The sequence below is a fragment of the Pan paniscus genome, chromosome 20 (assembly GCF_029289425.2).
Source record: "Pan paniscus chromosome 20, NHGRI_mPanPan1-v2.0_pri, whole genome shotgun sequence".
Taxonomy (NCBI): Eukaryota; Metazoa; Chordata; class Mammalia; order Primates; family Hominidae; genus Pan; species Pan paniscus.
This window is the reverse complement of record NC_073269.2, coordinates 12,233,707-12,247,070: the sequence shown is the minus strand read 5'-3', so window position 1 is coordinate 12,247,070 and position 13,364 is coordinate 12,233,707.

Below are 13,364 nucleotides of genomic sequence, written 5' to 3'. Positions count from 1 at the left end.
TGCCCGGAAAGAAAAGTACAGACCAATATTCTTCAGGAACATCGATACAAACAATCCATCACAAAATATTAGCAAATTGAGTCCAGGAGTATATAAAAAGGAAAACATGTCCTGATCAAGTGGAATTTGTCCGAGGGATACAAGGTGGGTTCGGCATTTGAAAATCAATCAATGGGACTGGGCAAGGTGGCTCAGAGAGAGACTCTGTTTAAAAAAAAAAAAAAAGGTGGCCGGGTGTGATGGCTCATGCCTGTAATCCCAGCACTTTAGGAGGCTGAGGCAGGTGGATCACCTGAGGTCAGGAGTTCGAGACCAGCCTGGCCAACATGGTGAAACCCCGTCTCAACTAAAAATAAAAAAATTAGCTGCGTGTGGTGGCAGGCACCTGTAATCCCAGCTACTCGGGGGACCAAGGCAGGAGAATCGCTTGAACCCGGGAGGCGGAGGTTGGAGTGAGCTGAGATCGCGCCACTGCACTCCAGCCTGGGGGATAAGAGGGAGACTTTGTCTCAAAAAAGTAAATAAAATAAAATAAAATCAATCAATGGAATTGCCAAATTAGGAGATTAAACAAAGAAATACATGAAACATGGCTAATATCATACTTAATAGTAAGACTCAATGTTTTATCCTAAGATTGGAAACAAGGTAAGGATGTCCAGTTTTTTTGTTTTTTTTTTTTTGAGACGGAGTCTCACTCTGTCGCCATGCTGGAGTGCAGTGGCGCAATCTCAGCTCACTGCAACCTCCGCCTCCCAAGTTCAAGCAATTCCCCTGCCTCAGCCTCCTGCGTAGCTGGGATTACAGGCACGTGCCACCTTGCCTGGCTTTTTTTTTTTTTTTTTGTATTTTAGTTGAGACGGGGTTTCACCATGTTGGCCAGGATGATCTCGATCTCCTGACCTCGTGATCTGCCCACCTCGGCCTCCCAAAGTGCTGGGATTACAGGCGAGAGCCAACGCGCCCAGCCTGGTTTTTGTTTTGTTTTGTTTTTTGAGACAGGGTGTTGTTGCTTTGTCCCTCAGGCTGGAGTGCAGTGGCACGATCTCATCTCACTGCAACCTCTGCCTTCCAGGTTCAAACGATTCTCCCAACTCAGCCTGCCAAGTAGCTGGGATTACAGGCGCATGCCACCACACCCAGCTAATTTTTGTATTTTTAGTAGAGACGGGGTTCCGCATTGTTGGCCAGGCTGGTCTGGAACTCCTGACCTCAGGTGATCCGCCCACCTTGGCCTCCCAAAGTGCTGAGATTACAGGCGTGAGCCACCATGCCTGGCCAAGGATGTCTGTTCTTACTACCTCTATTCAGTATTGTATTGGAAGTCCCAGACAATGCAATAAGGTAGGAAATGAAATAAAAAGCACACAGACTTGGAAAGAAGATAAAGATGATAGTGAACATATATGAAAAGAAAGAAAAATAAAACATCATCTACACAAAAAATCAGAATGAATGTACAAAAAACCTACTAGATCCAGTAAGTGATTTAGCAAAGTTGTAGAATACAAGGTCTATATATAAAACTAAACTGTATTTCTACACGATAACAATGAATAATTGGAAATTGAAAAATTTAAAAATCAATATCTTTTTTTTTTTTTTGAGATGGAGTTTGGCTCTTGTTGACCAGGCTGGAGTTCGGTGGCGCCATCTCAGCTTATCACAACCTCCACCTCCTGGGTTCAAGCGATTCTCCTGCCTCAGCCTCCTGAGTAAATGGGATTACAGGCATGCGCCACCACACCCGTCTAATTTTTGTATTTTTAGTACAGACAGGGTTTCTCCATGTTGGCCAGGCTGGTCCCGAACTCCCAACCTCAGGTGATCCACCCACCTCGGCCTCCCAAAGGGCTAGGATTATAGGCGTGAGTCACCACACCTGGCCTTTTTTTTTTTTTTTTTTTTTTAGGACTAAGTCTCACTCTGTTGCCCCAGGCTGGAGTGCAGTGGCATGATCTCAGCTCACTGCAACCGCTGCCTCCCGAGTTCAAGTGATTCTCCTGCCTCAGCATTCCTGAGTAGCTGGAATTACAGGCACCTGCCACCACTCCTGGCTAATTTTTGAATTTTTAGTAGAGACGGGGTTTCACTATGTTGGCCAGGCTGGTCTCGAACCCCTGACCTCGTGATCTGCTGGTTTCAGCCTCCCAAAGTGCTGGGATTAGAGACATGAGCTGCTGTGCCCAGCCGTGACTCCGTCTTTATAAAAAAAAAAAAATTAAAAATGAGCTAGGCATGGTGTCGCATGCCTCTAGTCCCACCTACTTGGGAGGCAGAGGTGGGAGGGTCGATTGAGCCTAGGAGGTGGAGACTGCACTGAGCTATGATCATGTCTGTGCACTCCCTCCCAGCTGGGCGACAGAGAGAGACCCTGTCTCTAAAAAAAAACAAGAAACAAACAAAAGAACAGGGACTTGAATGTGCACAGAGTGGCAAGTTCTGCCACTTGCCAGCTAGATGGCCTCGGGTTTAAGCTCTCCCAGACTGTTTTACCATCTTTGTATTCTACCTGATTTTAGTCCCTGACACAAAAGGTTGCTTTGTAATGTAAAGAAAACTAAGCAGGACTGGGGCAGTGGCTTGTCAGTAATCCCAGCGCTTTGAGAGACTGAGGCCGGAGAATCATCCAGTTTAAGACCAGCCTGGGCAACATAGTGAGATCCCAACCCTGAAATAAACCAAACACACAAATTAGAGATAACATAAAGATATCCTCACAGATGCACGTGAAGATTCGTACATAAAGATATTCATCCCCTGGCCGGGCGCAGTGGCTCATGCCTGTAATCCCAGCACTTTGGGAGGCCGAGGCGGGTGAATCACCTGAGGTTGGGAGTTCGAGCCAGCCTGGCCAACATGGAGAAACCCTATCTCTACTAAAAATACAAAATTTACCAGGCGTGGTGGCGCATGCCTGTAATCCCGGCTACTCAGGAGGCTGAGGCAGGAGAATTGCTTGAACCCGGGAGATGGAGGTTGCAGTGAGCTGAGATCGTGCCATTACACTCCAGCAATAAGAGTGAAACTCCATCTCAAAAAAAAAAAAAAAAAAGATACTCATCCCGGTTTCATTCATAACACTGAAATGTCAGAAACAACCATCATCACAGGATTAAGTTACTTGATAAATATAACAATAACCCCCCCGCCTCAAAACAGTGGCTGGTATACAATAAGTGTTCAATAAACATGAACAATTCTTGATATTCTGCCTAATTGATGTGACAAATATTTCCTCCCAGACTGTTGCTCTGCCTGTCTTCTGTTGTGTTTTATTTTCTGTTTTGTTTTTGTTATTGTTTTTTGAGACAGAGTCTTGCTCTGTCGCCCAGGCTGGAGTGCAGTAGTGCGATCTCGACTCACTGCAACCTCCACCTCCCGGGTTCAAGCGATTCTCCTGCCTCAGCCTCCCAAGTAGCTGGGACTAATTTTTGTATTTTTAGTAGAGACAGGGTTTTGCCATGTTGACCAGGTTGGTCTCGAACTCCTGACCTCAGGTAATCCGCCTGCCTCGGCCTCCCAGAGTGCTGGGATTACAGGAGTGAGCCACCATGCCCGGCTTTCTGTCATTTTAAAGAAATATTTAGGCCAGGTGCGATGGCTCAAGCCCGTGATCCCAACACTCTGGGAGGTGGAGGTGGGCCAGCCACTTGAGCCCAGGAGTTCAACACCAGCCTGGGCAGAATATTGAGACCCTGTCTCTACTTTTGTAAAATAAAAAATAATAAAATTTAAAAAGAGCCAAGCAAGGTGGCTCATGCCCATAATCCTAGCACTTCGAAAGGCCAAGGCAGGCAGATTGCTTGAGCCAAGGAGTTTGAGACCAGCCTGGGCAACATAGGGAGACCTCACCTCTACTAAAAATAAAAAAATTAGCTAGGCATGGTGGTACATGCCCTGTAGTCCCAGCTACTTGGGAGGCTGAGGTGGGAGGATCACTTGAGCCCAGGAGGCAGAGGCTGCAGTGAGCTGAGACAGTGCCACTGCACTACAGCCTGGGTGATGGGATGAGACCCTGTCTCGAAAATAAATAAATAAATAAAAAATAAATAAAACAAAAAGAAATATTTAACAATTTCAAAACAGGATCATTTCTGGGGGCTTTAAAAATTATCAAAATAAATTTAAAAATTATCACAATAATGCAATCTCATTGTTAAAGTGTCAAACAGTAGAAAAGTAAAAATATTGAAATTCTCCCCCTTAAATTCCCACCCTGATATTTCTTCCCAAGGAACTATACTCCCAGGGCATCCCGTGCATGTACAAACCTGTGTGTCATTGACAGTCTTGGACATAAATGTGATCATACTGTACACAATGTTCTATGACTCTTTTTATCCATGGAGCAGAGTACCTAGGAATTTTTTTTATGTCAATAGCTATAAGTCTGTTTCATTCTTGTTAATGGCTTCAGAGCATTCCCATAAGGTACTGTGCCCTAATTTATTAAACTATGCCTCTATTGTCAGTCACTGAGACTGTTTTCCAATTTTCACTTTTATAAGCAATGGCATCATTGCAGAAAAACGCTGTGATGAACACACATCTTTAGACACATACATTTATAGAGAATTGATTGTTGGATGAAACCCGGCTAGGTCAAAAGTTATGCGCTTTATATTTGTTGTTTATTGGGAGGCCAAGGCGGGCGGATCACAAGGTCAGGAGATCGAGACCATCCTGGTTAACATGGTGAAACCCCGTCTCTACTCAAAATACAAAAAATTAGCTGGGCGTGGCAGCGGGCGCCTGTAGTCCCATCTACTTGGGAGGCTGAGGCAGAAGAAGGGCATGAACCCAGGAGGCGGAGCTTGCAGCGAGCCGAGATCACGCCACTGCACTCCAGCCTGGGTGACAGAGCGAGACTCCGTCTCAAAAAAAAAAAATTTTTTTTGTTGCATGATGATAGTCAAATTCCCTTCCCCCTAAAATCTCCATAATTGACAGTTTCCCAGCCTAACACTGTGAAGATGTTTCTTATTCACCCAACTTTCAGTGTGACTGGATGTGTTAATATTTTTAGCATTTGCCACATTAAGAAGTGAAAACTGGCCGGGCGTGGTGGCTCACACCTGTAATCCCAGCACTTTGGGAAGCTGAGGCAGGAGGATCGCTGGAGCCCAGGAGTTCGAGGCCAGCCTGGGCAACAAAGTGAGACCCCCCCCGCCTCCGCCATCTCACTTTGAAAAAATAAAACAAATTAGTCAGGTGTGGTGACGGGCCTGTAGTCTCAGCTACTGGGGAGGCTGAGGTGGGAGGATTGCTTGAGCCCAGGAGGTCGAGGCTGCTGTGAGATATGATTGCCCAATAGCACTCCAGCCTGGGCGACAGAGCGGTACCCATTCTCAAAAACAGCAACAACACCAACAAAAACACCAAAAAGATAAAAAAGGAAATAATAATACTACCTATATCAAAGGGCTAAAAATTAAGTTATTGATAAATACAACCCCCCCCCAAACACTGGCTGGTATATATAATAGTAAGTGTTCAATAAACACGAACAAAGCTCGATCATCTGCCTAATTTATGTGACAAATATTTCCTTCCAGGCTATTGGCTTTGTTTGTCTTCTGTCTTTGTTAAGCATGTTTTCATGTCATCAAACACGCTCATCTTTTCTTTCAAGGAACTGACTTGCAATAAAAGCAAATCTAGGACATTTAAATTGATTGCAGAATAAAAAACTGACTCTGGGCCGGGCACTGGGGCTCACGCCTGTAATCCCATTGCTTTGGGAGGCCAAGGTGGGCAGATCACCTGAGGTCAGGAGTTCAAGACCAGCTGGCCAACATGGTGAAACCCCATCTCTACTAAAAATACAAAAATTAGCTGGGCATGGTGGCTTACGCCTGTAATCCCAGCTACTCAGGAGACTGAGACAGGAGAATCGCTTGAACCCGGGAGGTGGAGGTTGCAGTGAGCCGAGATCAAACCACTGCACACCAGCCTGGGCGACAGAGTGAGACTTCGTCTCAAAAAACAAAACAGAACAAAACAAAACAAAAGGAAGGAAATTGGGAAAAAAAAAGAGAGTATTAGCAGTGTTCACATCCAGGCGGTGGAATTCCTGTGACCTTTTCTTTTTTTACACTCTGCTTTCCACGAACATATATTTCCAAATGAACACATATTATCTTTATGTTTATGTTGCATTTGTTTTATAAATTTGTTCTAAGCACACAAGTAATAATTTGTTTGTGGGTTTGTTTGTTTGAGATGGAGTCTCGCTCTGTTGCCCAGGCTGGAGTGCAGTGGTGTGATCTCAGATCACTGCAACCTCCACCTCCTGGGTTCAAGCGATTCTCCTGCCTCAGCCTCCCGAGTAGCTGGGATTACAGGCGCCCACCACCACGCCCGGCTAAATTTTTTGTATTTTTAGTAGATACGGGGTTTCATCTTCTTGTCCAGGCTGGTCTCGAACTCCTGACCTCAAGTGATCCACCTGCCTCAGCCTCCCAAAGTGCTGGGATTACAGGCATGAGCCACTGCACCTGGCTGAAGCACACAGGTAATGATTTTATAATGAGAACAGTACCCCTTCCCCTCCCCTCCTTTCCAATAAATGTTAATTCTAAAGGACAAAAAAAAAAAAAAAAAAAAAAAAGCAGTGAGTCAGCCCACAGCTACTCGGTGCTTAACCCTCCCCTAGTCAGCAAAGCTCCACCCCGGAGCCAGACGCCTGAACGCCATAGCAGGACCGCCCCCTGGTGGCAGAAAAGTAAGAATCTGGTCCAGGTAGGTGTGTGCGTCAGTTTCCTCCTGCAAGGAGCTCTGTTTTGTTTTATCTTAGTTTTATTTTATTATTAATTTTTTTGAGACGGTGTCCTGCTCTGTCGCCCAGGCTGGAGCGCAGTGGCACGATCTTAGCTCACTGCAACCTCTGCCTCCTGGGTTCGAGCGATTCTCCTGCCTCAGCCTCCCGAGTAGCTGGGATTACAGGCGTGCGTCTCCACGCCTGGCTAATTTTTGTATTTTTAGTAGAGATGGGGTTTCACCATGTTGGCCAGGCTGGTCTCGAACTCCTGACCTCAGGTGATCCCACCAGCCTTGGCCTCTCAAAGTGCTGGGATTACAGGCGCGAGCCACCGTGCCCGGCCTATTTTATTTTATTATTAATGTATTATTCTTTATTAGAGACGGGGGGGGGGGTCTCACTATGTTACCCAGGCTGGTTTCGAACTCCTGACGTCAAGTGATCCTCCCACTTTGGCCTCCCAAAGTGCTGGGATTACAGGTGTGAGCCACCGCGCCCAGCCTGTTTCCTTTTATTTAGATCACAGGTCGGGCATGGTGGCTCACGCCTGTAATCCCAGCAGTTTGGGAGGCCAAAGTGGGAGGATCGTCTGAGGTCGGGAGTTCAAGACCAGCCTCACCAACATGTAGAAACCCTGTCTCTACTAAAAATACAAAATTAGCCAAGTGTGGTGGCACATGCCTGCAATCCCCGCTACTCGGGAGGCTGAGGCAGGAGAATTGCTTTAACTCCGGAGGCAGAGGTTGTGGTGAGCTGAGACGGAGGTTGCGGTGAGCCGAGATCATGCCATTGCACTCAAGCCTGGGCAACAAGAACTAAACTCCATCTCAAAAAAATAAAAATAAAAATAAATTACAAAGCAACCCATTGGGACTAAAATTAAGTAGAATACACAGGTGACAAATTTGAGAATGGGGGAAGGGAAGCCCAAGGTCAGCTGGCTAGCAATGGGCAGAACCTGCCAATCTGTGCAAATGTAGGACCCTGATTTTTTTTTTTTTCCTTTCTGGCAATAAAGAAGGAAAGGAAAATTCCCTGTTTTTTGCTTTTTTTGTTTTTATTTTTGTTTCAGAGATAGGGTCTTGCTCTGTCACCCAGGCTGGAGTGTAGTGGTGTGATAACAGATCACTGCAGCCTCAAACTCCTGGGCTCAAGCGATCCTCCTGCCTTAGCCTCCCAAAGTGCTGGGATTACAGGTGTGAGCCGCCATGCCCAGCCTCTTATTTTTTTTAATTTGTTTATTTATTTTTTGAGATAGAGGCTTATTCTGTCGCCCAGGCTGGAGCGTAGTGGCATGATCTCGGCTCATTGTAATCTCTGCCTCCCAGGTTCAAGCAATTCTCGTGCCTCAGCCTCGCAAGAAGCTGGGATTACAGGCACGCACCACCACACCCAGCTATTTTTTGTATTTTTAGTAGAGAAGGGGTTTCACCAGGCTGGTTTGGCCAGGCTGGTCTCCAACTCCTGGCATCAAGTGACCTACCTGCCTTGGCCTCCCAAAGTACTGAGATTACAGGCATGAGCCACTGTGCCTGGCCTAAACTTATTATTAATATTATTTTTATAAAAGGTTTTACTCTGTTGCCCAGGCTGGAGTGCAGTGGTGCAATTATAGCTCACTGCAGCCTCTAACTCCTGGGCTCAAGCGATCTTCTAACTTCAGCTTCCCAAGTAGCTGGGACTACAGAACCCCCCCTCACACTCAGCTACTTTTAATATTTTTCATAGAGTCAGAGTCTCGCTATGTCACCCAGGCTGGTCTTGAACCCCTGGCCTCAAGCGATCCTCCTGCTTTGGCCTCCCAAAGTGTTGGGATTACAAGTATGAGCCACTGCACTGGGCCTGGGTGGCCAAAAGATGTCCTACAGCCTGACCAGGTTGGTTCTTCCCTGTCCAACCTCTACATGGCCATTTCCAGACACTGGGCAACAAACACACCAAGAGGCTGGGTGCGGTGGCTCATGCCTGTAATCCCAGCATTTTGGGAGGCCAAGGCAGGCAGATTTCTTGAGGTCAGGAGTTCAAGATCAGCTTGGCCAACATGGCAAAACCCCATCTCTACTAAGAATTAAAAAGAAAATTAGCTGGGCATGGTGGCATGCACCTATAATCTCAGCTATTCAGGAGGCTGAGGTGGGAGAATCACTTGAGCCCAGGAGGTGGAGGTTGCAGTAAGGCGAGATCACACCACTGCACTCCAGCCTGGGTAACAGACAGAGACTCTGTCAAAGAAAGAAAGAAAAAGAGGAGAGGGAGAGGGAGAGGGAGAGGGGGAGAGAGAGAGAGAGAGACAGAGACAGAGAGAGACAGAGAGAGAGAGAGAGATCAAGAAAACACTCTTGTGAATTTGACTTTATCAGTCTCTTGGGTCCACACCTCGTGGCCAGCTCCTGTGGATTGCAGGACAGGGCCCCTGACCCTGAACCCAGGTCCTCACTGTAACCTCAAAATTTCTTGGCACTAGCTGAGTCTCAAGCTCTGGAACCAGAGAGGGGTAGCCTAGAGAGTCCAGGAAGGTCCAGTTGAGGCTCAGTTCCAACTCTATTAGTCAATAGTTTGTTTTTTGTTTGTTTTTATTTTAATTTTTTGAGACAGGGTCTCGCCCTATTGCCCAGGCTGGAGTGCAGTGGCATGATCATGGCTCACTGCAGCCTAGACCTCCCTTGGCTCAAGTGATCCTCCTACCTCAGCCTCCCTAGGATCTGGGATTTCAGGCTCACACCACCATGCCTGGCTAATTTTTTGTATTTCTGATAGAGATGGGGTTTTGCCATGTTGCCCAGGCTGATGTCGAACTACTGAGCTCAAGCAATCCGCCCGCCTCGGCCTCTCAAAGTGCTTGGATTACAGGCGTGAGCTACTGCAGCCCAGCCTGTTGATCATTAGTGATGATCACCAAATATTTCCAATGCTCTCTCTTCTGGGCACATGGTAGGGCTGTTTTTTCCTGGCCACTTACAGTTGGGTAGGACCATGTGACTTTTTCTGGCCAATGAGCAGTGAGATAAAAGTATTGCATCATTTCTGGACCAGAGTATTTAATGATGGGTATGAGGCCTTCCAGAGATGTCTTTCCTCAGTCACAGTGACCCAAAACATTCCAGATAGTGACTACTTTTGTTTTAGAGACAGTCTCACTCTGTCGCCCAGGCTGGAGTGCAGTGGTGAAATCATAGCTCACTGCAGCCTCGAATTCTTGGGCTCAAGCGATTCTCCTGCTTCGACCTCGCAAATAGCCGAGACTACAGGTGCATGCCACTATGCTCAGCTGATTTTAAAAAGTTTTTTAGAGATGAGGTCTTGCTATGTTTCCCAGGCTGGTCTCAAACTCCTGGGCTCAAGAAATCCTCCTGCCTCAGCCTCCCAAGTAGCTGGGACTATAGGCATGAGCCACTGCACCCAGCTCAGAAATTACTTTTGTATTGTTTTTGCCCCCCAAGACTTTGGTGTTATTTGTTACAGCGGCATAACCTGACTTGTCCTGACTGATCCATTACACCATCCACATCATGGCAGCTGAGTCTAGCCAAGGGCTTCTATGTTAATTTGCTAGGATTCACTGTCACAAAGTTCCACAGATGGGGTGACTTCAGCAACAAAAATGTATTGTCGGCTGGGTGAGGTGGCTCACGCCTGTAATCCCAGCACTTTGGGAGGCTGAGGCAGTTGGATTGCTTGAGCCCAAGAGTTCAAGACCAGCCTGGGCAATATGGCAAAACCTTGTCTCTATCAAAAATACAAAAATTAAGCCAGGTGTGGTGGCATGTGCCTGTGGTCCCAGCTACCGGGGAGGCTGAGGTGGGAGGATGGTTTAAGCCTGGGAGTGGTTGCAGTGAGCTGAGATGGTGCCACTGCACTCCAGGGTGGGCAACAGAGCTAGACCCTATCTCAAAACAAAACAAAACAAAACAAAATGAGAGAGAAAGAGAGAGAGTGGGAGTTATCTCAGGGATCTTTGCTTCGTCTTTGGAGCTTGATGTCATTCAACATTTACTGAGCACCTACCATGAGCCAGGTGCTGTTCTATGCAAGTTTCTTCCAGTGATGGAACTTATATTTAAGTGTGTCTTGCAGAGACAGATGAGAAACAAGTAAGCAAGTGAGGCCTGATGTGATGGCTCGTGCCTGTAATCCCAGCACTTTGGGTGGCCAAGGCAGAAGGGTCAATTGAACCCTGGAATTTGAGAACAGCCTGGACAACCTAGCAAGACCCTTGTCTCTACCAAAATTTTTTAAAAAAAATTAGCCAGGTGTGCTGGTGCTTGCCTGTAGTCCCAGCTACTTGGCAGGCTGAGGTGGGATCATCACTTGAGCCTGGGAGGTTGAAGCTGCAGTGAGCTATGACTTCACTACTGCACTCCAGCCTAGGCAACAGAGTGAGATCCTGTCTCTAAAAAAAAAAAAAAAGTTAATAAAAAACTTTAGGCCGGGTGTGGTGGCTCACACCTGTAATCCCAGCACTTTGGGAGGCTGAGGCAGGCAGATTACCTGAGGTCAGGAGTTAGAGACCAGCCTGGCCAACATGGTGAAACCCCGTCTCTATTAAAAATACAAAAATTAGCCAGGTGTGGTGGTGGGTGCCTGTAATCTCAGCTACTTGGGAGGCTGAGGCAGGAGAATAGCTTGAACCTGGGAGGCAGAGGTTGCAGTGAGCCGAGATGACACCACTGCACTCCAGCCTGGGCAACAGAGTGAAACTCTGTCTCAAAAACAAACAAACAAACAAACAAACAAACAACACTTTATACCTGTAATCCCATCACTTTGGGAGGCCAAGACAGGTAGATCGCTTGAGCCCAGAAGTTTGAGACCAGCCTGGACAATATGGTGAGACCCCCATATCTACAAAAAAAAAAAAAAAAAAAAAACTAGCTGCATATGATGACTCGCGCCTGTAGTCCCAGTTACTCGGGAGGTTGAGGTGGGAGGCTCGCTTGAGCTCAGGAGGTCAAAGCTGCAGTGAGCCGTGATCACACCACCGCACTCCAGCCTGGGTGACAGAGTGGGATCTTGTCTCAAAATAATAATAATAATAATAATAATAATAATAATAATAATAATAATAAACAACGAAAACAATAAAAACAAGTGAAGCAACTGTGACTAATGAAGTGCTTTAAAGGCAAGGAGACAGGGGCCAACGGGAACAGGGAAGTTACTGTACACAGTCCGAAGAGGTGACAATTGAGGACAGGCTTAATCAGCTACACAGGGAGTAAAAAGCCCAATTCTGTGCTTTGAGCCAGGAATCGATGGAGAATTTGAGGAATAGAATGAAGGCTGGTACAACTGGAGCCTCGTGAGCCAGGATGGAAGGGGAGCCAGTTAAGATACAGACACCAGTAGGTGCCAAACTATGGACTGAACTTTCCCCTAAATGTCCCCCTCCACCCTCAAAACTCAGAGATCTGGAGGGCGCAGGGATATCGGCGGGGGTCGGGGGGCTTGGAGGGAAAGACACAGAGGGGGCGTCAGTAGCACCTCGGACAGCACCATCCCTGTCCATGGTGCTGACAGCTCGAGGCACTGACAGTCGGTGGGAATTTAAAATGGTGCAGCCGCTATGGAAAAGTTTGGCGTTTCTTCAATTCAACACAGAATCTCCATATAACCCAACAATTCCACTCCCGGGCACCTAGCCAAGGAAGTTGAAAGCAGGGATCCAGATAGTTGTACACCGGTGTTCACAGCAGCATGACTCACCATAGCCAAAAGGTGGAAGCAACTCAAGCGTCCAACAGATGAACCGATAAACACCATGTGGTCCATCCACACAATGGAATATTATTCAGTCATGAAAAAGATAAACCGTTCTGGCCGGTCAAGGAGGCTCATGCCTGTAATCCCAACACTTTGGGAGGCCAAGGCACGCAGATCACTTCAGGTCAGGAGTTCGAGACCAGCCTGGGCAACGTGATGAAATGCCGTCTCTACTAAAAATACAAAAATTAAGGCCAGGTGTGGTGGCACATGCCTGTATTCCCAGCACTTTGGAAGGCTGAGGCAGGTGGATGGCTTGAGGCCAGGAGTTTGAGACCAGCCTGGCCAACATGGTGAAACCCCTTCTCTACAAAAAATACAAAAAATAGCCAGGCATGGTGGTGCTCGCCTGTGGCCCCAGCTACTTGGAAGGCTGAGGCATGAGAATCACTTGAATCCAAGAACTGGAGGCTGCAATAAGCTGAGATCGCATCACTGCACTCCAGCCTAGGTGACAGAGACACTGTCTCAAAAATTAAAACAAAAAACAAAACAAAACCAAAAAACCCCCCCACAAAATTTAGCTGGGTGTGGTGGCGGGCACCTGTAATCCCAGCTACTCAGGAGGCTGAGGCAGGAGAATCGCTTGAACCCGGGAGGTGGAGGTCACAGTGAGCAGAGATCATGCCACTGCACTCCAGCCTGGGTGACAGAGTGAGACTCCATCTAAAAAAAAACAGAAAGAAATTGAGGGGTGCCATATCGGGCTCCCAAGAGCACCTGTGAGCCTGGGAGGGTGGCACGGAATGTCTGGCCCTGTGGTCTGGAGTCAGCACTGGCTTCTGAGGAGCCAGAGAAGGGGCAGAGTGGGGAAAAGCACCTAGTGGGGCTCTGTGTGGAT